General features: G+C 51.0%; 2 long non-coding RNA genes across 7 annotated transcripts in view; both read right to left on the bottom strand.

Moving 5' to 3' along the window:
* The window catches only part of LOC106029068 (uncharacterized), a 112526-nt gene that overhangs the window by 64404 nt on the left and 26558 nt on the right, over positions 1–21564 (bottom strand). For all 6 annotated transcript variants that reach the window (XR_010047277.1, XR_010047279.1, XR_010047275.1 and 3 more), the window contains exon 3: positions 1098–1268. This is a non-coding gene — a long non-coding RNA (uncharacterized LOC106029068). The remainder of the gene's footprint in view (positions 1–1097; positions 1269–21564) is intronic.
* Positions 12076–20417, bottom strand: LOC134475942 (uncharacterized). The gene is made up of 2 exons (XR_010047280.1): positions 19168–20417; positions 12076–18486 (listed from the first exon to the last, which is right to left on the bottom strand). It is a non-coding gene; the product is annotated as an uncharacterized LOC134475942 (long non-coding RNA).

Below are 21564 nucleotides of genomic sequence, written 5' to 3'. Positions count from 1 at the left end.
CCCCGTATTTTTTTCCAAAACAATCTTCCTAGCACGATTCCCTGCAGTGCCCACCTCTTGGTTGCTAGAGCCCAGACGCCCCTTTTGAGGTGTGTTTACATGAAAAGCGAGCTCGGCACCAGCCAGGACAGCATTGTGTGAGAGGTGGTTGTCATGGGAGGCATAGGGCTGGGACCTGCTCTCTCCATGGGAACCAGGTGGCTCTAGTCTGGGGTTAAACTGCAGGGTCACCCTGAGCCTCGTGATCTCTTCTGGAGACGAAGACTGGAGTGGCCACTGCTGGGTGGTGGAGAGAGAGATGCTAGCTGAGGTGCCCCTTTGTAGCAGGAGGACAAGGGCACCAGGGCCCCAAGCAGCTCACAGGAAGCACTTGGGGCTTCAGGAAGGAGAGGAGGAGGACTGATCAGGGGTCTGCACAGCAGGGTAAGGGCTGCTGATGGCCAAGCCAGCAGTCACTGGGCGTGGGTCCCCTCGCTCGGGATGTCAGGAGGAGATGTGAGGTAGCTTCCAGCTTCACTGCCCTTTGTTTTCCTCTCCCTGAGCCACTTGCTAGTCTTCCAGTTGGACTATGTCAGTCTCAGTAGAGAAGCCACAGTATGTGTGGAATGGTCCCTCCAGCATGGCCTAGAGGATGTCTGTGACCCTCCAGCCTCATCCCAAGGGCCTAGAAAGCCACTGGCTAGGAGAGGCAGTCCCCAAATGGTTGAATAAAGCCCATCAGTTCTGAGGTTTGGTCCTCTTTACTTGGTTACTTTTAGGGAATTCAAATGTTCTTCTTTCACGACACATGGCTGACCTTGAATTCACAATGTAATCAGTAGCTGCTTTTTTAGGCCCTTTCTTGACGAAAAGTGACCATCTCCCTTCCTATGATTATGTTTGTGTATTATTATTCTATAAAATCCCAAATCTGGGGAACTGTTTCCTCCGTAAGTAAACTAGATCACTACATCACTGTGTTAACGGAATGAAGAGTAATCCCCAAATGCCCAAAATAGTTTATGGTGATCCACTGCCCCTCTTTTCTACCCAGGATTTTAACATGGTTTTAGTCTCCTTTTTGAGGTTTGTAAAACAAGGTATTACTAAGCACTTACTACTGATCCCGAAGAAGGTACAGAGGTAACTCTTTCTGATTCAAAGCAACAGGCCTAGAAGGCTATTTCGAGGAGGGCTGGACGACAGAAGCTGGAAATTCTGTGTGATCTGGCTCATCTGCTCCGTTTCCGTGTGGCTCTCAGCTCCCTCCGCAAGCTGGTGGCTGAGCGCTTGGGGAACAGAGTCAGAGGTGGGAAAGTCAGACATGTGACTAATAAGCCATTGCACCTGCACAGAACAGCATAAGAAAAAGAAAGTGATCTGGGCCCTCAGAGACCACAGGTAGCCCCTGCGGAGGGCGAGCGAAGAACAGACAGGCTGAAATTTCATTAAGAGGGTCTTGAAAAATCAACCTGTCAGGATTAGACTCTTGTTCTTTCCAAGTGGTTTCTGAATTTTCAGAGTTTTTTTTTTTTTTAAGGAAATAATTCTATAGCTCCTTTTCCCCAATCAGCTGCCTGTCTTTGAAATTAACCATTTCTCTGGCTTTCCCTCTGATTGGAATCAGGTTCCTCCTCAGTCTTTCTGAAGTGCTATTGTGCTATGTGTTATTGGCTTAGCCACACATAATGCAACTTTGAAATGTGATGGGAAAAAAATTAGCATTTTCAGTGAACTGGAAAGAATGTATCTGATTTCAAAATGTGTACTTAAAAAAGAAAAAGCACAACCAAACTGATTCTATCAACTATAGGGCTCATTCTGCCAGGCCAAATTCGAAATGCATTTTTTGCAAAAGGACAACTTTATTTATGAGTTTTTTAAGGGAAAGAAATATGAAGACCCAGGTATAGGTTGGGGGGAGCATCCTGAGGAATTAATATCGCTCGGATTAATCAAAGCGCCTGCTTTTAAGCTGTGTGCCCCCACAGAGGAGTGAATTAATGAGCAATTTATGCAATGAATATATTTTTTTCTTTCATTATCTAGGTATTTCAGAGGAACATGCTTCTTCTGACTTGAATTCTCCAGATACTTCTCTGAAATTTTAGCTTCACTTTGCATGTATAATTACAGCCTCAAGTTGTTTGGAGAGCAGGTCCCAAGGCAGTCAAAAGCTCCTGCACCCCCACCTTCATGCAAATCCAGCCGCTGGCTCACCACTCAACTCATCTCTCCTCTGAATCCTTCCGAGGAAGAAGCATCCATTTCAGAATCACCCTTAGGCCAGCGTTGCCGGAGTTGGTCTGGGGAGGGGTGCTTGAATAAGAATGCAGACAGCCCTGTGCCACTCCAAGAGACTCCAAACCAGCAGGTCGAGGGCAGGGCCCAGGAACCTGTATTTTTCAAGTTCTACATGGTGCAGTGGACAAACTCCACCCTCCCAGGGAGAAGAAAATATGAAATTAGTCAATGCGACATATACGCAGCCTTCCAAGGGCAAGTTGTAGATTCAAGGCCAAACTTGACTGCCAGGCGAGGTTAGCTGCTGGAAAATGGACTTCTCCCTCCCATAGCACAAGCTTAGTTGCAGTTTAGATCCCCAAGAAATGAGTGCAGGGTCTGTGGAAATGGCCTGGATTCGCATTCTGCCTTGCTTCTGCAGAGACGCTGGCAGCGTCATCTGGACAGAGAGGCCTTGACGGATGTGGGCCTCCAGGAAATGGGGAGGGGGCCTGGGAACTAGCTGGGTGGAATTCTCAGACTCCAGGCCAGTTGCCTTATCTCCCCTCGCAGCCTTACCAAAATGTATGGCCAGGTTGCCAGAAACAATAGGCGCACAAGGCCGAGAGGGCTGGAGTGGCTGAGCGCTCCAGGCACAGACAGCGCGGCTGGTGGAGTGTCCCTGCTCTCCAAAGGCAATCAGGCGGCCTCACCTTAAAGCAAGCAGGACAGCAGCAAGCACCGAGGAGGAGCCCCGATGTCCCCTCCGCTGCTGTGGCCCTCTCCCGGACCACCTCTTCTGCCTTGTTTTGTAGAAGAGGCCCTCTGCTACAAAGTGCCCTTCTAAAACCAAAGGAAAGAGTGGGTAGGGGATACTAGGGTTCAACTAGACCCTAAAGTGCTCTCCGGGGCGGGGTGGGGGGAATCAATCCCAGGCCCATCTGTCTCTAATCCAGTTCCTTCTGGTCATCAGCGTGATAAAGACGGGCACACAGACAAACCCAAGTTCATTTCTTCCCTCTGCCCCACTTGCTAAAGGAAGGGGAGGGGGACTGGCTCCAAAGCAGCAGAAACACATCTTCCGGTGGTCTCTGATCCCCCACCCAAGACCTTAAGTTCAGGAAAACCAACACGCCTTCCGGCCGCCCTCCTCTTTGCCACAGTTCCATTAGTACAAAAATCATAGCATCCACAGCCTCACTGGCTTCCAGGCTTAGATAATTATTTTCTCATTAGTTCCATTCACATTCACCTGCAACCTTCATTAGACACTGCTGTATAAAATGGCTGTCTTTTGGTGCACACAGCCAACTGGGCCACAGCATGGCCAGCTCTCCCTCACCCTCTCCAGCCACAGGGGACCGGGAGTTGAGGCTCTGCTCTCCAGTGCGGATTCTGGAGGACACTGCATGGGGGGCGGGAGGTCTGCAGTCCTGCACCCTTCCTAAAACTCCCCTCCCCCTGCCTCCTGAGCACCCACCATTAGCAGGCCAGTGATCCGAGTTGACAATTGTCATCTTCCTGTGCCTGGGAACAGGCATGGGAGGATCACACGGGCCTGGCAGGGCAGCTTGGGAACCTGGACAGTCTGCAGGCCTCGCGCCTTTCCATAATCACCCAGGGGATGTCCTGGCGCTGGGGCTGATGACCCCGGTAGTCACGCACGTCCTCCATTCCTTCAGCGGCACTTGGTGACATGAATTCTCTAGTTCCTAGTCTTCAGCAGTGACGCAAACAAAACCCGTTCCTATAGGACCGACAATGTACGATGAAAAGACACATGAAATTGGTGATATGGGGCTGTCTTTAACCAACAAGAGCCACCATTTCACTTGGTTCATCTTGACACACGGCAGGCAAAAAGTAAAAAGAGACAACACGCAAGGCCTCGAACATGTTCGAGAAGACAGGAATGGGCAGAGAGCAGAAGGGGGGCTATGTGTGCTGGAGGCAGTGGGTGGGGTCTGTTCCTGCAGCCACGGCCCAACCAGACCTGCAGCTGAGCTCTAGGTGGAAGTCTGTGCTGGCCCGGGTGAGGACCGGAAGGACAAAGAAGGACAACACCAGCGCACGGAGAAGGTGGCATTTCCCAGCACCTGACTGAGAGCAGGGAACGCTGAGAAGCCCTTTGAGGCAGGGGTGAGGCCCTTCCCCAGATGACCTGCTAAGCAGTGGGCCAAAGCTTCACAGCTGCAGCCTCTCCCAGCTTCTCCCCCAAGCTCTTCCTCTCCCAAAAGGGGCTGATGAGATGCCAAAGGAGCCCCAGCTGGGACATGCGCAGGCCCCTTTCTAAGGGACACACATATAGGACAAGCAGTCCTGCTGTGTGTCCCCAGCTTGCCCGGTCCTGGGCTTCCAGGAGTGGCTGCAATCCCTCTTCCCCAGTGCAGCTTTCAGAGTGACACCTGCCTTTGGAGCCAGAATTGGTTAGAGTGCTGTCCCCAGCATCCTCCCTCTGTGGTCACTCTCCAGTTGCCCAGCTTCTTGGAGCCTCTGCCTGCCCTGTGGAGGGGGGAGACTCCTGGTTTAAGTCCCGGCATGATGGTCTGAGTACAGAGACCTTGCAAAGCATGTCAAATACAAAGAGTTCCGTCTGGGTTCATTGGTTCGGGCTGTTGGGTGGCTGGGGAGGTTCCTTGAACCGAAGTCTGCTGGTGTCTGCGCCATCCCGCACAGCGCTATGTCCAGGTTTACCTTAAAACCTCCAGAGGATGACCCACTGACCTTCCAGAATCATCTCTACAGACCAGCAAAACCTCGGGCTCCTCAGGAAGTGGCCTTTCCCAGCTCCAAGTCCACATCTAAATGAAAGTTGGAGGGAAGGAGATTAAGTAGGCTTTCTAGCTGAGATAAATTAACAAGCGAGGAGATGTCCATCACAGAGCTCTCGAAGGGAGGCAGAGCAGCAGCCAGCACCAGCCCTGTAAGCAAGCGCTCTGGGCATTCTGGAGGCCAGTGGGAGGCAGGGACCCAGGAGATGTGCTTCTGTATGACAGTGACTCTGCAAATGTTGCCCTCAGCCCGCTCGGCTGAAGTTCTTTGTCCCAATTAGGAGAAACCATTACGCCTGCTCCACTGGACCCCTCCTGCGTGCATCTGCGATGTAATTTAAAGACCCCTTGCACTGAAGTACCCTGGAAGCAGCATCACCCTCTCCTGTTAACCAGGGCTTAGATCACAGATCTTTCGGGAGTAGTATGGGGGAAAGTCACCCCTTTGCTCGTGGCTGGATCTGTTTGTCTGTGACATCTCTGAGAAAGGGCTGCAGGCAGGTGTTGATCCAGCCAAACCTTGGAGCTCATTAAGGGCTTCCTTCCCAGCTCAGGACTCCCAGCACTTCAGGTATAATTGACACTAGAGAATGGACAATACATTCTAAAATGGAATGGAAAATATCCTTTAAAATGGAATAGAAAGTGAAGGTCATCGCTGCTGTTCAGAGATAGACAGAACAAGCAAGGAGCATGGTGTACTCTGGAGAGACTTTCCCCACCCACCTGATTTGCTGCTCAGCAGAGAAAGTAAAAGCTTGCTGCAAATGCATACTGTCTTCTCCTGTGTTGATCATATTGATTCAGAGCCGAAGAGGCCTGGTCACTGGAAATACATTTGCTAGGGAGGTGGGGTGATGAGTGTAGAGCTGTGCACCCCAAGTTTCATCCACCAAGCTTCCTGCGGCCTGGGTTTCTGCATCCCAACAGGCCTCCCTAATATTTCATTAATAGTGTTTTCTTCCCTCATTTTTTAAACATATGATTGAAAAAGGAACATTTGCACTGCTAGAGTGAAGGGAAAAATCTCGCTCACTGGCCACAAAAGGAAATATCCATACTCAAACTCTGCGATGGCTAGCAGTGTAATAGTCCTCTCCCAGGCCATCTCCGCTGTACTCGGGAAACAGCAGGTTAGAAGTGACAAGTTCCAGCCCCTGACTAGCGGGTGTTGATGCCGTGTTATGGGGGAGACACCAGAGCATCCACGGAACGTTAACAGAGCACAGGACCCTTAGGAAACAACTGTACCAGGAGGGACCCTGAAAGTCAGAGAGCGGCCTGGGCTCCCCAAGGCAAGAGATGCATCTGCGTTTGTGTCACGGGAAAGCATGTTCCCGCTCTACCCCGCATCATGTATTTTTCATAACAAATTAACCCAGAGTGGTTTCAGTGATTTACTTTTGTTTTCTTAAGAAATTAGATTTTATACTTTGACTTCTGATTCTAAAATCAAAACATGCAAAGGGCAGGCCAGCAGTCATCGGCGAAGTGAGCCTCACTGCCCCTCTCCCAGGTCAGCGGCCTAGGGACACTCGAGGTGCACAAAAGCCAGCGCATCTGCTCCGCTTTTATAAACACAGGCAGCGGTGTGCTATAAACACTGATCTGCACCTTGCTTCAGCAATGCCCTGGTGCCCATCCCTCTTGCACAGCAACTCCCTCGGGTCTTTTCTCAGTGCTATGCGGGGAGGCCACCGCAAAGGGGGAATGCAGTTTGTGTCACCGGTCCGTGGTGACGGGCACCTTCTCAATACCTGGATATTGCTCTTACCAACCTCTCTGGATGAATAAACCTAGAGAGTCATCATCAGGGCCTGTGGGCAGCAGAGGAATAAACCCTAGCAGTGTAATTAGCATGCGACTTTGAATGTTGTTTAGCACATGTTTATAATGCTCTGGTCCCCAAGGGACAGAGGGACCACAGCAAGGCAGTCGGGACCAGGGGACACGAGCCCAGAGAGTTACTGTTTATTTCCTCCATGTCAAGAAAATGCCTCTCGCAGCGTTAGTCTGTAGAAAAAAAGGATAATTCAATTTGAGCTGCACACCCCCTGACTGGGTTCTCTATGAATTATGGATTTTTAAAAAGACAGGAACGGAGGTGAGATATTGGATTTCCCAAACTGGTTTTATCTTACTCAATTTAAAGTTCATCTTCTCTTTCTGATTTAGGTGCTGCAGTGAAAAGTGGCCTCGGCAGCGTCTCTCTGGGCCTTTTCACAATTAGTTCGTAGTTTTATGCCATCTCAGGAAATGAGGGACTTATCTTTCTGTGTTTGTGGGCTCATTTCCGTGACTCTTGTTGACCACACTCCTGGAACACAGCTGCCAACCCTGTCATTGTTTGTAGGAAAACTGAGCCTCAGCCCCAGGCCCTGAAGAGAAGAGACCTGGCCAGAGAGGGGCTTGTGTCTGGGTGCGGGGCTGCCTTGGTGGGGGAGGCGCCAGTGGAAGATTTTTGAAGACAGAAAACACAGGCAGTGACTCAGAAATGCAGCAAGCCACTAGGGTGACGCAGGAGGCTGTGTCATCTCTCTGAGTCCTCTCACTGAAATATCAAGCAGGCCAGTGCTGAGGGGTCCGCACCGCTGTGACCTCCCCCTCCAGACACTCCGCTTGTCATGACCTGCTGGCAGGGGTGCTACTCTGGTCTGATGGGAAGAGACCAGAAAGCTGTCAACATCTTGTAAGGCCCAGGACAGTCCCCACAATCAAGGGTTATGCTGCTCGCAATGTCAACAGAGCCCTAATCGAGAAACCCAGTCCTCACCCTGTCTTGAGACAGGATCAAAATTATCCTGGGACCCAGAGTTGCCTTTGCACATTGGGAACCCCCATCTCATATACACAGAGAGAGGCCAGCAGGCTGCTGGACCTGCCCGATGCCCAGTCTCCAGCCCAGGTGACTTGCACCCTGGGGACCTCACTGAGTCCAGGTCACCTCAGTTCTGTGCGACCTAAACACACACACTGTCACAGAAGGGAAACAGATGAGAGAAGCAATATCTCAGGATTCTCAACCATTTTTCTCCTCTGAGCTCAGAGAGCTTTTCCAGGACAATATTACTTTCTATTCCTATAATATAATGCAAGAAGGATTGCTCTGCTCACGTTCCAGATAGACATATTTTCCGGGTAGCTGTTCCTGACAGCCTGTTAGTGAGGAGGCTGGGTCAGAATCGATACATCCTGAAGCCCTTTTTTATTTTTACAAAATGAAAACAGCTCTTTTTTCCTGATTATAAAAATGATACATGCACATTGTTCCTTTAAAAAAAATTCAAACAGCACAGAAAAACACCAGAAAGAAAAATAAAGAATTATCTAAATCCTTTCACCCAGAGGTAAACAAATAGAAGCATGTCGGCGCTTATCTGTCTTGCTCTTTGTCTGGTGTGGGCATATACACGTTTTACCTTTACTATTTTACTTAAATCAGGGCATCACAGCCTGCAGGGCAGGCTCTGCCATGAACCCCAATCAGCAGCATCCCTGACCCCCACCTAGTAGATGCCAGAACACCCCCACCCCTAATCATGACCACCAGGTATCTCTGCAGATATTGTCAAATCTCCCCCAGGGCAAAACTCCCCCAGCTGAAAATAACCGTGACACATGGAATCACGTGTGTACTTGTGTACAAACAGATGTTTGGAGACAGAACAGTGTAGATCATGACTTTCCTATCCTTTGGTTTTGAGTATCAGTTTAGAGTTCAAGGTCCACGCTAATATTTATTTAGAAACTAAGAACTGTAGGTAAATTACTTGGCTGCCTTGAGCCTCAGTTTCCCCACCTGCAAACTGGGACCATGATAGAACAATGCCTGTGTTGTGGACTGTTGAGCCATGTCTCAGAGATGACGCTAGGGTGGGGCTGTCCTCACCACCTATCAGAGCCCCACTCTGAGGGGTCCCCTGAGTGCCTGGCTTTTGCTGCCTGCAGCAGGGTTGGCGGAGAAACCAGGCCCCTTGTCCAGAGGCGGCAGCACCTGCTCTGGGCTAGGAGTAGGGGTAAAGCTCAGGGTGACTGACTCCAGGCGCTGAGGCTACGTACTGAGCATACAGGGGCTGACCAGAGGATTGTGAGGTTCCGTCTGTGGGCTTTCATTTTAACTCAGTTCTTGTGGAAAACAGATGAGCATGGGCTGCCTCAATCAAATATGGTAGGTTTGGGGTTTTTTCCCGTGTAAACTTCAAGTTTCTTTTGAGCTTTGTATCTTTATTTATGTATTTATTTTGGTCCTTTTAAGACAGGGTTTCACTGTGCAGTTCAACTCACTGTGTAGCCCAGACTGGCCTCGATCTCACAGCAATCCTTCTGCCTCAGCCTCCCAAATGCTGGGGTTGCAGGTGTGTGCCACCACATCCAGCTGTTCTTTTGAACTTTACACATTTTTAGACACACACACACACACACACACACACACACACACACACGAGATTTATTGGAGGCTTGCTTCATTGTGGACATGGGGACCATGGGTCCAAACTCAGTTTTGTTGGATTTTTGCCATCAGCCTGTGTTTTCAGTGCTGGTGGAGAGGGAAAGGGGGCTGGCAGCCTGTCCTGTCCACCGCCTGTGCCCAGTCCTGCCCGCTGTTCTGCACACGCTCCCCCAGTAGCCTCAGGTGGTTCTATCAGGCCTCTCGGCCCACTGGCTGTCTTGTGGCAGGTCCTCAGGGCAGCACTTTTCCTTCTAGGACCAACCTGAAATGAACTCTGAGTCCTGCTGACCTGGACCTCTGCTCCTCATCTGTGCCATGGAGGTACCCAGCCACTGTAGGTTGTCAGTGTTCCTCAGTCCTCCCGAGGCCATATGCAGGCCCAGCCCCTGCCACTGCTCGTCACCAGCCTCTGTCTCCCGAGTCTGTAGGGGACTTGGCACCTGCTGTAGCACGCGGATCTGTGCGTACTCGCCTCCCCGAGGGCCCCTGGCCCTCAGTATCCCTGATGGACAGTGTGAGCTGCTGTCCTTTGCTGGAGCAGCTGGACTCACGCACTTCTGCAATGACCCCAGTCACCTCTCTCCTGAGGCAGTCAGCACCCTAGGGTGCCCTCGAATCTTACACTGCCAGTCTCTTACACAACCACCTAAATAGTCAACAAATATTTGAAGGAAAGAAGTACGAAGTAGAGAGGCCTTCCATCATGAACAGGAGATTTTTAGCGTTCCACACCCCCATCTTCCCTAGTCCAGGGGTACATAAACACATGCTCTGCTTCCTCCCTCCTCTCTGGGGGTCGAGGTGAGCAGCTCCCATTAGCAGCTCCAGGACATGCATCCATCACACACCTGCCTGCTGGCCCGGCTGCTGCCTTTGCCGCCAGCCAGAGCGTGGGAGAAGTGATGACTCAGCGCCTCCCTGGCTTAGTGACCAAGGAGCCCACTCCAGCCTCCCAGAGGAGCGTCCTCCGCCCGTAATGGAGGAATTATGTGAGGCATAATTTATAGTAAAAATCAAATGAACATTAATTCTGGTGAGTCACCCATGCAGAGCCCTATGTGGACGTGGGCTGCAGTTGAGAACCGTCACATGTCTGATCCCAGTGGGGGAAGGCCGTGCCGGGTCGTGGGGCCTCAAGTGTAGGCACTAGGGTGGCGCCAGGGCTGGGGCCTTCTTGGTGGGCTGCATCCACACTGTCTCCGAGGGGGCTGGAGCTCGGAGGGAACACCCGGCGAGCAGGGGCATGACGACTCCAGGGTAGTCACCAGCCTCACACCCAGCTTTCCATGGGCTTAGGGCCCTGGCTCTGCTTCTCCCACATGGCCACTGGAGCCACAGGTGTCCAGGGCCAGGGCTGCCAGGTCCGACGCTCTCCTTTCTTCCCTGTGTGGCCTCCTCCTGGGGCCAGGCGCTGTGACCTCTCTAGGACACCACTACCAGCCTCTTCTGGCTTCCACTGAGGTCTAGAAAGAAGTTTCCAGAATGCAAATTGGGTCGTGTCCTTTCTAAGCACACTTCAGTGGTTTAGTCCTCCTGAGTGAAATCCAGACCCGTGAAGCTTTCCCTCTGCGGTCACTGGCTACCTTCTTCTCATGCCATTCACGTGCCGCTTCCTTCAGGGAGCCCACCCCAGGACTCCCCAGCAAGCTCAGCTCTTCACTTGGCCAGGGCCTCCTCAGGGGCAGCAGGCTCTCGGCCCCACAAGGCTAAACCCGTGTTCTTCTCATCCGTGCCTGCAGCCCAGGCCAGCCTCGAGCCTCTGCAGGAAGTGTGGCCGTATCTGTGACAGCCTGCAGGGAGGGGTGGGGTGTGACTCAGCACAGGAGCTGGGGTCACACGGGACCTTTGCTTCTCCTGCCCCTCCTCCAGCCTTTCTGGACCCTTCTTCAGGGCGGGAGCATGTGGAGGGAGTGCCCTCACCCGCCATCCCACTTTCTGCCTTGGGCCCAACTGCCCAAGGGCTGCCCAAGGAGGGCTGCTCCTCCAGGCCTCCTTCCAGTGGCGGTCAGGCTCCCTCACTGCAAGTGACCATAGACCCAGCTACCCGTGCTTGCTAGGTGTGAAGGAACAGGCCACAGATGCGGCCCTTTGTAGGCGGGTGTGAACACCTGGTACCTGGTCCATTTTCTTTCTGAGAGCCTGGCACCAGCCGAGACTCACCTCAGGTTATGGAATGTCCTGCCTTTCAGATGGTGAAGAATGACAGGAGAGTGTGGAGGGATATTTTGGGCTGTAGGGGCCTCCCCTTCTACAACAAGCTGGGCTCAGACGGAGCCTCAGGGCTGCAGGGCAGGCTCTGCCATGAACCCCAACTGACCAGGGGCCTTCCTGACCCTGAGTTTTCCTTTCAGAGGCCACCAGGGCCTCGCCTAGAATGTCCCTGGAGTAGCCCTCAGCACACAGCAGCCCCCAGGCTTCCACCCTTCCTGCGCCTTGAACCCAGCCCAGCCGAGGCCCCAGGCCTCTGAGACAGTGACTCTTTCACCTTACAGCACGACTTGCCCTCCTGGACTCACTCTGTACATGGTAAGGGGACACCACTGTTACTCCCACGTGCAGGGGCAGAACCACCTGTGAGTGTGCACACAGCCACGACATGGGCAGGTATACATGCAGACACACGAATACTTCATATTGCACACCCCACATGTGTGGCTGTTCTCTCTTTTTTTTTTAATTTTAAAAAAGGGTAAAACTAAACATAACAAAACAAAGCAGATCAGAAGCAAAACAATGTAAGTGACACAAATTTCAAAGCAAGACAACAGGAGATCTACAGTGGCTACCATAATGTCTCTTATTTTCTTCTAAATAGTTGTCTATATCTTCACACACAATGAATTCATACAAAACAAAATAGTATAAAACTGGTCAGAACAGAGTGATGAAGGCATTACAGACCTTCAAAACCACACAATAGGAAAATTAACAATGGCTGCCATAATGTCTTTTGTTCTCTTCCAAATAGCTGTCCATACCTCCACGTATGTTGAAATTAAACAATACAAAACAGACTAAAACCACTCTGAACAAAGAATAGAAGCATTATCGGGTTTCACAGCATAATGATACGGAATCAGCAATGGATACCATAGTGTCTGTTTTTCTTCAGAGTAGCTGTTCATTTCATCACACATAATACAACGGATTCTCATAAACTGTTTAGAAGTTCTAGGCATGTATAACCCTCTACATGTACACCTCTCCTTTCTGCATTAGAGGGAAAAACCAAACCAAACCAAACCAAATAAAACAAAACAGATTGCTAGAAAAATAAGAAACAAAAAAGACAAATAAATAACAATAGCAAAGAACCCAAAACAACGACGATACAGGCCTTTAAAACACAGTGCTAGGAACAGAACTAAGGTTGATATTTTACACAGTGATCTTCAAGAGTTCCTCAGGTCACCTGACACAAACATGCAAAATTGTTCCAATCCTGTGAATATTAACCGCTTTGTTCGATGGACTTACAGAATCTGTAGCACAGTCAGCTTAGCTATCCTGAGTGTGTTTATATAAATTTAGATATTTTTTCTTTTTCCACCTTTTCCCTGAGATATCCCCCCCCCCCCTTTGAGGAGATTCTTACTATACTTTTTGAGGATTTTGTTAGATCTCCTGTTGTCTTGCTTTGAAATTTGTGTCACTTACATTGTTTTGCTTCTGATCTGCTTTGTTTTGTTATGTTTAGCATTTCTTACACTAGGGAGACAATACAATATTTACTCATGTGAGTTTGATTTATTTCACTTATGAGTATGGTCTCAAGTTGCATCCACTTACTTATAAATATCTCAATGTGATCATTCCTTATAGCTGAGTAGTACTCCATTGTGTAAAAAATAACACATCTTTTTTATCCATTCCTCAGTTGATGGGCATTTGGGTTGCTTCCAAGATCTGGCTATTATAAACTGTGCTGCTAGAAACACGGGTGCACATGGCTGTTCCCTTCTTTATCTGTGAGTGTCCAGCTGTGAGCTCAGAGGGCTTCCATCTCTGTCCTTCCCTGGACCCCAGGATGGACCCAGTCCCTCTGACCTGGTCTCCTTGTCTTAGGGGACCAGGGCATCAGGCTGGTAGGTGTGAGGGCAGCCTGCAACTCACGAATCCAGTGTACCCTTCTCTGCGGTGCCCACTTCATCTGAACTCTGTGGCTTCCTGGCCGCTCTGAGCTCACATGGCTGCACTGGAGTCTTTATGGGTATGGAGATGCATCTTTATTTGTTCTTATTAGGACATGCTGCAGCACATCGTGACTCCATTCACATGGGGAGGTGGCCCATGTACACACATGCATCTGAATTCTTTTTAGGGGTCCTCCCCAGCCCTCCATCTCCTCTCATCCCCTTCTCATTTGCAAACACAATCTATCTGTTTCCTATTGTCTGTCTTTTATTTTGTTCTTTATTTTGCTTATATTTTATACTTTTTTCATATAAAAGAAACCATGTGACATTTAAGCCTGTGTGTCTGATTTATTTCACTCAACATTTTAGTATTGAGGTGCATCTACTTTCCTATAAATGACTCAAGTTTACCCTTCATTTGCAGGGCAGTCTCTGTTACAACAAACACCACGTTTGCATTCTCCATTCATCTGCTGACGGACATACAGGCCACTTCCACAATCTAGCTATTCTGAGTTGTGGTGCTATAAATGTAGATATACATGTATCAAAATATACCTTTGCTGGGGATTTAGCTCAGTGGTGTAAGTGCCTGCCTGGCAAGCATGAGGTCATGAGTTCGACCCCCAGTACTGGAAAAAAAAAAAATATATATATATATATCCTCTAACTTTTTCAGGAAGACATCTAGAAGGGGAATACCTGGGTCCAGGGGAATATTTAGTTGTAGCTTTTTGAGAAATCTCCATACTGATTTCCATAGTACTTGTACTAGGTTAAATTCCCAATGATAGACTATAGAAGGCTTCCTTTCACACACACACATGAACTCACCAGCAATCATTCTCTCTCTCTCTCTCTCTCTCTCTCTCTCTCTCTCTCTCTCTCCCCTATGTAGCCCAGGCTGACCTCAATCCTGTGGTGAGCCTCCTGCCTCAGCCGGGTATTATTTGATTTGATGGTCGCCATTATTTGTGGAATAAAATGGAATCTCAGTATTAATTCCTGTTTCTCTAATGGTCAGAGATGTGAAACATCTTTTCATGTATTTATGGGCCATTTGCACATTTTCTAAGGAAAAAAGTGCCTTGTTTTTGGCTGGGTCTTTTATTATGGTACATCTATTTTTTTTTAATTCTTTATACATTCTAAACATTGTCCAACGAGTAGCTGGCAAAAAGTATTTTCTATTCTGTAGGTTCTCTTCACTGTTGTTTCCTTTGCTGTGCAGAGGCTTTTTAATTTGATATGATCCCATTTGTTGATTCTTCATGTTATTTCTGGTGCAATTGGGATTCTGTTCAGAAAGTCTTTGCCTATGCCTATGTCCTCAAGAGTTTACCTATTAAATCTTCCAGCAGATTGTTTTAATATTTAAATCTTTGATTCATTTTGATTTTACTTTATAAAGTACATGGTAAGAGATACGTGTCTAAATTCAGTCTTCTGCCTATGGACAGCAGTTCTCCCAGCACCATTTGTTAAAGAGGTGATCTTTCCTCAAGGGTTTGCTTTTGGGCCCTTTGGCAAAGATCAGATGGCTGAACATGCCTGGCCCAGAGCTTCTGCCCACCTGCCCTCAGTTTCCCCCGTTACTTGGCTGTGTACTAATAAAGCGACGCTGATGCATTAGACCCAGCCTCGGCATGCCCCTGCACTGGTCCTCGCTCGCCACCCTTCCCTGGCCTCACAGCTCACCAGAATCCCATAGGACGTCGGTCATATCTTCTTAGACTCCTCTGAGAGCTCCTTGTGTTCCATGGCATGGAAGTCCTGGTCATGGATGTTGCAGAATATGGGTTGCTGATTGCTTGGTTCTTGTTAGACTGGGTAGGTGGGCTGGGGAGGCAGGCTGTAACAGTGTACACCTAGATGTCTCCTAAAGCCTCAGGGAAGGATGTCTGCAGGGTGACTGCATTGTGGGAATGCTGCAGCTGACTTGCTGTAGGAGGTGGGCTGGCCAGAAGAGGTGGGCCATGGTGGACGTGACCAGGAAGTTCTACCTCCCTTCCAGGATCTTCTCTGGGCTTTCTCTGCTTCCTGGGCTGCCATGACACAAGTACTTATTTCTTTGCCATGCCTCAGTGCCAGGCTGTCCCATCTTGGAGCCAGAGCACTACAGACAGAAACCTCCGAACTGTGAGTCAAACTCAATCCCTCCTTTAACCTTGGGGTATTGGGTATTTTGTCCCAGTGACAAAGAGACAGACTTGGAGGTGAGGTGCCTGCTCACCTCGCTGCACCCATATGTGTACTGTGCACAGGCCTTGTCACTCACGGAGCTCATCTCTGTTGCCTGCTGAGGGCACGCGTGCCAAGTTTCCCCAATGTAGAATTCAACCCTCTTTTAATATCACACTCTTTGGGAGCAAGTCACCAAACATCACCCAGACTTAAGGGCTGGGGAGTTTGTTCCATCTGCTTAATGAGTAAGTCCCTATCGGAACTGTTCTCTAGAAGGGATGTGTCTCTTCTGCCTACTAACTAGAGTCACAGATATTTAGGTACTGGGTTACAGTCCAGGACTTTGTTTGTTGCACTTTCCATTTTGGTCCTTGGGAGCTCTCTCCGTGGGCAACTGTGTCCCCCTTGAGGTTCCCATGTCTGGCTTTCTGAGCACTTTCTGATCGCCTAGCTCCCAATGTTCAGGCTCACCTTGCAGCAAGGACCAGATATTGTCACTAAAGCCTGGTTGTTCTCACTGGAGAATGCCACCAGGACCAAAATTTGGGTGCTAGCATTTCTTCCAGTCCATCGGAGGCTCCAGACAGAGCCGGGAGCCATGAGTGTGCACATGGACCTTGTGTGCACACCTACAGAGAGACTGCAGGGCCAGTCGCAGCCCTCGGGAGAATGATTTCTTCATCTATTCATTGGGCTCTGCAAAAAGCTACATGTAAACCAGCACTGGGGTACATGCCTGTGCACCTTCCTAGGGGTCAGGGAAGTTGAGGCAGAAGGTTCCCATGTTCGAGACCAGTCGGGGCAACGTAATGAGGCCCTGTCTCAAAAAGTAGGCTAGGAATGTAGCTCGGTAAGAAGACCCTGGGCTCATGCCCCAAACCCAAAACAAAAGAAACATCCTCATATCACCAGACCCCCTGGGAGGTCACAAGGCTTCTTGGCACTTCCTCGCCCTGTGGCCGTATAGTCAAGGTGGAATTTCAGGAGTGCAAGGGGCCCGCAATACATTTGCATTTTTCCTTTTTCTTTCTGGTTAAATGGGTTGAGGTGAAAACTGTTACAGCAAGGGCTCTGGCCTTCTCTGTTAGCGCTGCTGGCAAGGGCTGAGTCCTTCAGCGGCATGTGTTGGAGTGGTGGCTCCTGCTCGGCTCTCCTCTGCAGGCCTCCGCCATGCCCTTAGCCTCTTGTGCCATTCCTTCATGGTCTCCCCACCAAATCCTCCCGCTGTGTGTGTGGAGGGGGTGACCCAGGGCTGACTGTGTCTCACAGGGTGTCCTAGCAGGGTACAGGTCCTCAGTCTGCCGTCTCCCGGACAGCTCAGCTCTCAGCAGCTCTACTGCTGACCCCTGGCCCTCAGCAGCCTGACCTCCTGCATGGTGGGCACCCGCTGAGTTCCACCTCGGTTCCTGAGAGGCCCAAGTAAGAATGGACCTCAGGGGTCCTTGGGCCCTAGAACTCTGCCTACTTTGGGTAGTGCTCTTATAGTGGGGCAAATACTCTGAAGAGAATTTGCTCTAAGGATTGAGAGTTCTGCCCTCGCTTCCGCTCTCAGGACAGCTGGGGGACACCCTTGACCCAACCCCTCCTGGCCACCCCAAAGCCTCCTCTTGTCTGTTCTACACCTCAAGTGCAGCAGCTGCTCTGCTTCCAGGAAGTTTCGCTGCCTTGTTCATGTCTGTGGGTCCTTCGCCGTCTGGCCATTCACCTCGCAATTCCCTGCGCGGGGTGCATGAGGAAGACGGGTCTGTCCCGTGGGGTTAGGTGCCGGGGGAGGAAAGCACTAGGACGGGTGGCACGCTGTGCCGTGGTAATCACTACAAAGGCAAGGCCCGCTGGGAAGCCGGCTGGTCGGGTGGAGGCTGAGGGGTCCATCTCCCCGAGTAATACCCAAGCAGTGACCACTGCAGAAGCAAATCGAGCACATGAAGTGAGAAGGGCTAGCGCACTTGGTTTGTGGACTTCAGCAAGCGGACAGCTGGGCGCTGCACAGAGCAAGTAAGAGAAAGACATCAGCCACTCCTGCACAAATTTATTGGGCACCTACTGTGTACCACGTGTGGAGACAAGACAACGTAATGAAGCACCCAGCGGCGAAGGTGTTGCCCCAGGCGCTCACTCTGGCGGAGGCGGACAACAGAGGGATTTTCTAGCCAAAGTCCAAGAGGCCTGCGTGCTGTGAAGCCACGGACAGTGGGTGGCTCCTGGGGAAGGCAGCAGGGCAGGTGCGAAGGGCGTCAGAAAGGTGCTGGAGTCCGGGCAGCGGGCCGTGGTTCTTCTCTCCCAGATCAGCACAGGCTGTGGGTGCGGAGCTCTGTAGAGTCCTTCTGGAGAGCCTCCACCCAACCCTCTGAACTTAGCACAACAGGATTGAGGGGGGGCCCTCTGGAAGAACCCTGTTCGGCCACCTTCCACACGAGGCTGTGCCCACTGTCCTAGGGTACTGCGGGATCCTCCTCAGCCCTTCCAGCCACGTTCCCTCCCTGTGGCCTGGGCCCGCAGTAGCCCCCAGATACCAGCAGTCCCTGCACAGGGCTGTGACCACCAGCCTGGGACCTCGGCCAATGGACCTCTTCAGGCAGGGCTGTGGGGAAGATCCAGGGAGTCTGGGAGAATGTGCTGGGCCACGACTGCCCCAGGACTCCCTCTGGTGTGCTCGCCAGGCGGTCAGGAGATGAAGACCTCAGGCAGGGCTGGAGGAAGAAGCCTCTGAGGACAGCCTGCAGTCCTAAATGTCCCTGTGGTCCTGGACAGAGAGGAGGGGGATGAGTCTGTGGCTCTCTGCAGCCAACGGACTCATTTATTATGGAGCAGTACAAAGTGTCACTCTACGAATGCTGCCTGTTCACGTCTTTCACAGCAGCTGGTCGACGGTTTCCCCCTTACTGTCTGACGTGGCATGGCAGCAACCTGGTACAGTAAATCCTCTCATCGTAGGTGGCTTTGGGTGGAGGATGCGCCACTGTAAATTAATTCAGCCATCCTTAAGAAGGCCAGCAGTGAGCATAAAACAAACTCTGACCATGGCCTCCGAGAGGCCTCCTTGCCGGGCTGCTGTGTTCCAGTGAGAGGCACCTTGACTCCGACTGGCACCTGCAGATGGTGACTCAGAAGCCTGCAGGACAGAGTTCTGCTGGAGGGTGGAAAGCAGTCCTCGGCGCCCATGCTAGGGGAAACTCTCCCACAGAGGGCCAAGACTATGCTCCCGCCCAGGAGAAGCTGAAGCAGGGCCAACCCAAATCAGGGAAAGCACTCATGCCTGAGGCTGAGTGCCCCACAGCGACGCCAGGACTTTCAAGATGGTACAATGGAGGCACCAAAGAACCTAAAAGAAGAAAAGCTTGGGAAAAGAAGAGAAATATGAGAGGAGGGGGTACCAAGCTAAACAAAAGCACACGCACACACATCCTCCCTAAGTCACACTTACGGAACTCAACTCAGTGCTGTCTTCCAAAGGCCAAACAGCCATCAGCAACACATTTACCGGCAGTCTTAATCATGTCCACTGAGATGACAGAGAGGCAGTCTCAGTTTTGAAAATGGAGCCCCAGTTCTGATGAAGGAGAGAAGGTTGAAATAATATAAGTATGGTGTCCCTATCCCCACGGTCTTTGTGTCTGATCTTGGACAAATTATCTGCTCACATCTACTTCTTCAGGACTATCAGCCAGGCAAGTAAGGAGGGCCAAAAGTCATGCCTAGAGAAGGCTTTCAGGAAATCCTCCAGTTAGCCAGAGAAAAGGAACAGAACTGTGGTCCTCCTGCTGCTCCTGAGGAGCAGGGACAAGGGAGGAGCAGCAAGAGACGAAATGAGACCACTGTATCTGTCCTCTAGCTCACGACAAAATGGCGGAGCTGGTGGAGACCCACCCCTCATCATGGGCAACAAACCTAGGCCTGTGACTCAACCGTGACTTACCTGTGACCAGAGCAAAATGGAGCAGCCAGCACTGGGTATCAGGTCCAAGAGGTGCCTGAGGCAAAGGGGCCCTCGCAAGGTACCTTCAGGGGATTCTCCTGAAAAGGGGCACTCGACCAGCCACCAGCATCATCACTGCAGCTGTCCCATCCAGTGGAGAGGCACTTGGGCACTTAGGCCCCACTGGAGCTCCCAGCGTGTTAATTAATCACGCAGAGTAAGACCACAGCTCTGGCACTGGCCCCACGAATGTCAAGGACACCCTTGGCGATGCCCCCACTGTGAGCACCAGCTAGCTGCCCATTGCAATGACCCAGTAATGTCTATCAGCCTGCCATGCTCCTTCTGCACTCAAGAAATGGCCCCAGGCAGTGACAACCCATACTGTTCAACGTCACAAAATAGAAATGGAAAAGCACCTTGACCCTGCCAATCTGCTGTGCTGCCACGAGGATCAGCTGATGCCGTCAGAAGGGCCAGCGGAAGCTAATAGCAGCACAGGCTCTGCCCACGCAGGTCCTTCAGCCCAGGCTGCCTCTGCCCGATGGGTGGCTCTATGGTCTCACAGCCCTCCATGACTGTCTCACATGCGCCATGTCTGTCCTTCAGGCTGCGAAGAAGCAGCTCTGATGTCATTCTGATCACTGGAGAGCTGAAGAAGATTCCAGAAGAACCAGAGGCCCTTCTGTACACTGTCAAGGAGGCTACCTCAAAGAAAAACCTCTCTCCAATGGAATGTCAATAAATAGTCCCCAGACTACTCAACCCCCATAAAATTCAGGCTACCTGTCCACTTTCTTTCACACACCCATGAGCAAGTGCTGTGTGCCCCCCACCCCATGCACCAAAGCCACCAACCTGCCCAGCGTGTCCACACCTGGGCCAACAGGTCTCCCAGGTGCAGACGTGGATGTCTAGCACACTCCGTGCTTTTCACTCACCTGGACTCCAACCCCAGCTTGCTGCAGCCCACCCTCACCCCAACCCTTCCCACAGCCAGGCTGGCTTCCTGCTTCCCGACCTCTTCCACTCCAAGGCCTCCACCAACTGCCCTCTCGGCCCAGTGAGCTCCTTCCCAGGTTGCTTTACGGCAGGTTTTCAGCTCAGCCCAAGTACTATCTTGGATCCCTTCCCTAACTAGACAGCTACTGTGAGGAGTCCGTATTAGTGCACCCTTCTAAGGCCAGTTCACAACGGCCATCATAAACAGCCTGGTAAGTGGAAAGGCTTCTCTGTACCAAGAAGACTGAGCATGAGGCAGCAAGCAGCTGACGCTAGTGTCGCCCTTGCAGTCCACAGGGGAGGACTTGACTTCAGGGGACCAGAACCTTCACGCAGACGAGGCAGTTAATGCCTCGCCATGATCACAACCATCATGGCTTCTTCCCAAGACCTGGCGAGCCAGAGAGATCTCTGGAAAGCTAGGGAAAGGGAGGACACAGAGTAAGAATGGGTAATTTAGGGGTTGTATGATCCTCAACCAAGGGTCCCAAAAGAAACTCCCCGTCCTCTACCCTCCTTTCCTTTGTGCTAGACAGCAAAGCCCAGGTTCCAGAGCTGCTATGCCTTTCAGAGCCTTCTAAGTCAGTCCCCACCCAGCTGGGGCTGAAGGTGGCTCAGGGACACACAGATGTTACGTTGCCACAGTAACCGCCCTAACCCTGTTGTACTTCTGTTCAGGTTACTAAGTATCCAAAGCAAACTGGGCAGTCATAGGGCTCTGCAGGCCGGGACTAGGCTCCCAAGGATGTTAACTACGCCTTCCTTTCCTATGCCCAGCCACTGGGTGTCCATCTATGATCCCAAGTCTCCAAACCAATGTCATGGCAAAGTCAAGGAGGGCCTGGCCAGCAACTCAGTTGCTGGGTCCCTGCCCAATTCTGATGGCCCTTGTTCCTCCAAAGA

This window comes from Cavia porcellus, unplaced genomic scaffold, assembly GCF_034190915.1.
Source record: "Cavia porcellus strain 051 isolate PalLab524CR breed Dunkin Hartley unplaced genomic scaffold, mCavPor4.1 scaffold_5, whole genome shotgun sequence".
Taxonomy (NCBI): Eukaryota; Metazoa; Chordata; class Mammalia; order Rodentia; family Caviidae; genus Cavia; species Cavia porcellus.
The sequence above is the reverse complement of the archived record's forward strand: the minus strand, read 5'-3'. Positions and strand labels throughout refer to the sequence as shown.